Source organism: Parasteatoda tepidariorum, chromosome 2 (assembly GCF_982258835.1).
Source record: "Parasteatoda tepidariorum strain Cologne lab strain chromosome 2, Ptep-v5.0, whole genome shotgun sequence".
In the NCBI taxonomy this organism is placed as follows: domain Eukaryota; kingdom Metazoa; phylum Arthropoda; class Arachnida; order Araneae; family Theridiidae; genus Parasteatoda; species Parasteatoda tepidariorum.
Genome location: NC_141756.1, coordinates 97,231,838 through 97,236,524, shown reverse-complemented (window position 1 = coordinate 97,236,524; position 4,687 = coordinate 97,231,838).

The following is a 4,687-nucleotide window of genomic DNA, read 5'->3' as shown; positions in this document are numbered from 1 at the left end:
AGTTAAAAAAGGCACTAGCATAAATATTAAAACCCAGAACAAGGCAAGATCAACAGAATTAAAAAAAAAAAAAAAACTACTGATAAAATTTTTATTGAGTGCGAAATTTATCGTGAAAAGAAAAATAAAATCAAACGTAGTGGAATCAGAAAAACAAAACTGTTTTTCGGATTCCACTACGTTTGATTTTTTTAAAAAATTTTTTTCTCCCAAGTTTTTCGTAGGTCCTAGGCACGTGCCTAGTGTGCCTAATCCGGCCCTGACAACAATATTAACAGTTTTTAAAAATCGAATTTTTGGGCAAATTGTAGAGTAAAGAAAACTGTAAATAATGAAATAACAGAATAAAATACAACCAAAGCAAAACACACATAATTGTTAAATCCAAAAGTTTTTAATTTATTACAACTCAAACAAAGTTTTGTTGAAGAGGCTTAACAGTGGAACTTATTTAAAGTTTACAATATAATACTTAGCATAACAAAAATATAACTTAAAAAAAACACACACATTTGAAATTTGTAAACAACTTATTGGAAATTTTTCTTCTTCAAATATTTAGGGTGTAGGGACTAGACTAATTCAGTAAAAAAAGGTGTTAGGTTTTAAGAATAAATATTGTAAACCATACAATACTAATTCATTATGTTAGTCAAGCAACAAACAACACTAAGACATAAATGTAAGCTACCAAGAATGCCAAATATCATACATTTTGTCGTGGTATTTAAAAATTTTGAAATTAAGAATTTTGAATTTTCTCATTTCTTAAATAAACTAATTTTTGAGTCTGATAAATTTATTGCTGATCCTAATTTAATTATACGTTTAATTTTATCAGGGATTATTCTTATAAATATGGTTAGTTAAATGCTAAAAAAAAATCATATAACACTATGTTATTCAGAGCTCAACAATAAGGCAAAATAACAGAATTTCATTAGTCACCAGAAGTATCATTTTTAATAGTAGCCAGTTTTTTCAAAAATTAAAAATTCTAAACTATTAAAAACATTATTGATATTATTAATATGAAGCATTTCTTAAAAACTCTAAAATGAAGAAAAGTTAACCAGACCCCTTCAAGTAGTAAAAGTAAATATCAGATACAACGTTTTCAACCAATAACATTTAGGACTTCAGTTTTTGAAAACCAATAAAATTTATGTCTATTAACAAAGATAAAATTTATTCATTACAAAAAAAAATCTCATATAATTATAATGGTGAAATTATATTAATTAGATTACCTTTAAATATTATCGACTGTAATTTTTTTGGTTTCAAATATGAAACTAACTTGAACAAGAATTAAACCTAGTGTATGATTTCAGCCTCCTGAAATTTGGAACTAGTGCCAAATATCCTGAATGTTAAGTGGATGATTACAGCTTACATGTGTAATAAAAATTAAGGTATGTCTTTTTTGAGCAAAAGTTTGCATTTTTGGGGAAAAAAAGTGGCAATCAGGTTATAATAATTTTTTTTTATCTAGCAGTTTTGTGGCGACTGTCAATTTTCCCTTATACTAACTTGGATTTAATAAGAAATTTTTTTTATAAAATATTTAAAAACTATATCATGAAAAAAAGTATCAGAAATAAAAGTATTTGACTGTATATGGACATTTTATTGCTTTCCTTAAAAATAATTTCCAGATCCTAATTCCTGACGCTCATGTCTGACTGCTCTATTGTTTGTGAATAATTTACGAATGAAAAAAAAAAGATTTTCAACACCCTTTGCCAAAAAATACAGTGATAAGCCAGTAACGTCAATTACGTTATCATATGAAATAACTGAACACAAATTCATACATTTAGCGTAAATATTCATGAAGGTATGGATATTTTTATTAAAAACTAGTTTTTTTACTATAACTATACCTGCAGTAATGTTCGATGACATCAACATTATATCAGACTACGCCCTATTAAAGTATATTTTATTTCACGATACCATCACATTTTGTTTTATGATACAAAATAACTTAGAGCTTTTTATAAAAAAAAATACCAAAGCTACGTAGAAATTTATAAGAAACTTTTTAAATTTTCAAGATATTCAAATTGGAAGTTTTCATAAGTTACCAAACACAATTTTAAACAAAATTATGAAAAAAATATTAATTTTTTTTTCTTCGGCTCCTGTGCAGTATGAATCAATTACTTTAATAACTTATAATTTGTGCAATTAGTAAAGAATTTTTTTTTCAAATTTTAAAGCGATATTTTTATTAGGGTGCATAGCCAAATCTTTCAACAAAAAAAGCACCTTTTAAGCACCATATACATTAACAAAATGCAAAATAATTTTCAAAGACTTTGCACGATCATGGTAAAATAACTAGTTTTTGACAAGGAACGCTTTTCTAAATTATATATATTACCCATCATAAAATACTCGACAGATTTTTCAGTTCGATATCAGAGGGTGGAAAATGAAGCCTGAAATTGAGAATATACTTCATCAAATTTATAAAATGGCGCTTTCATAGGCTATGGACTGACGGTACACCAAAATAGATTGTGAAAACACTGAATAGAACAATGTGAAAAGCACGCTTTTGCATAACACGTGACGAAAATAGACACGGTAAAGAAAAAATCTCATTTTGGAAAAGGGAGTACTTTTTAAAGACACCCAAAGAAAAAAAAAACACCTTTAAGGGCGTTTAAAAAAAGAAAATCAAAAATAAGCACCTTTAAGCACTTTTTAAAAACACTATGCACCATGTTTATTATTAACTCTAAAATTTTTTAGCTAATTTTATTAAATATTTATGCAGTTATAGTATGAAAACCTATGCCCAAAATTTTTTTTACAAAAATGTCTAGGTCTTGAAGAATATTTATACTAGGTTGACTAAATTTTGAGCAGTTATTTTATATAATAATCAATGTAATTGACATTAGTTACATGTTTAGCTCAGTGTTTTTTTCGGCATAGTTTGTGGAAAGCATTTTTTCGTTTATAATTTATTGCCAGTCCTTCAAAGCTCTAAAAGATTTGAACTTTATTGATATGTATGAGAAATTGCAAGACTTAAACATTTCTTAAGTTTTAAAATAATTCTCTAAGTATTTTTTGAGAAATATAAAAAATGAGTCAGTATAAAAGTGTTTAAATTATTTTGCCCAACTGATATAAATATATATATATATATGTGCGTAAGGCAATTTTAGGAGCTTTTTTTTTCACTCTCAAAAAAGTTGGAACAATGCAAGCAGCAGGTAAAGCTATATGCCTGAATTATGTAGATAACTAGTAGACTGTTCCTAATTTAGAACAAACAAATTTATGTTTTTTTTTAAAAATTTTTTTGTTAAAGCATTGTTAATTAAAATAAAATAAAAAGCCAAATAGATTCACATATTTGTTCTTGTACAATATGGCATGTTCTAAACACTAAAAAAAAAAAAAAAACTATTTTACAGTTTTGACTCAATTTTTCTTTGTGTATAAACCTGTTTTTTTTTTTTTTTTTTTGTATTTTTTATGGCAGATTAATTTGAAGCAGTCCTTATAATATTTTTAGTATACAATTATACTTACTTATCATTAATTTTTGCACAACTAAAAACATAGAGACTTGTTTTAAAGTTTGGAACAAAAGCAACTTAGCGAATAATTTATTGTTTAATTTAAAAATTACCATGGATAATTAATTATCAGTTTTAAATATTAAAAAATTGCTCTGTAATGACAGGTTGGCATTCTTGTGCTTTCAATAAATCAACATCAACAGAAACAGTCCCAGACATTTAAAATTCTATGAAATATTATTAAGATAAATGCACATTGATATATATATATATATATATATATATATATATATATATATATATATATATATATATATATATATATATATATATATATATATATATATATATATATATGAAACACACATATATATGTATACATATATATTGAGTAAATTAAGGCATGTAAAATGAAAATAGAGAAAACTTCAACATGATTTAACAACATTTTTCTCTAATCAATGGCTTGCATAGTTTTCTTTTTATATATATAAAAGATTCATTAACATAAACATGCAAAGTAAAAATCAGTAAAAGACTGATGCTAATTACAATTTAAAAATGTTTCTGATATATAACACATATGCTTTTCAATGATTAATTGCTTGTATGTACATAAGTTAATGAGAAAGAATGGAAATATTCTACAGTGTGACGAAACATAGTTTTAACAAATGACTTTATACAAATATTTCAGGTAATGCATCATCAATCCCTTTTATCAATTCATTTTTTTTCCCGTTTTTTTTTTTTTTGTTAAGAGATATTTCATCTAAAGATAAAAAGAGTAAAATCTTTACACACACAATAAGAAACATGATAACACTTGAAATGTGAAATTTACAGAATTGCATAGGGGTATTCACTTATGTACAATATGTATAGGAGATAATGCATTCAATTATGGGTTCAAATAATTCATACAGAAAAAATGCATTCTTTCTGGCACTTAATGTTTATGTACAATACACCACAAGTTTCTCCAATAAGTTAAAATTGATTTTGCCAAGAGCTTTAAATGCACCCAACGCAATAGAAAAACCATGGATCAGTTTCATAAATTATTCCTGTCCTGTCCTTTTCCAGAATAACACTATACATACAAACTGTACATAGACATGTACAATCATTATAAAACTATA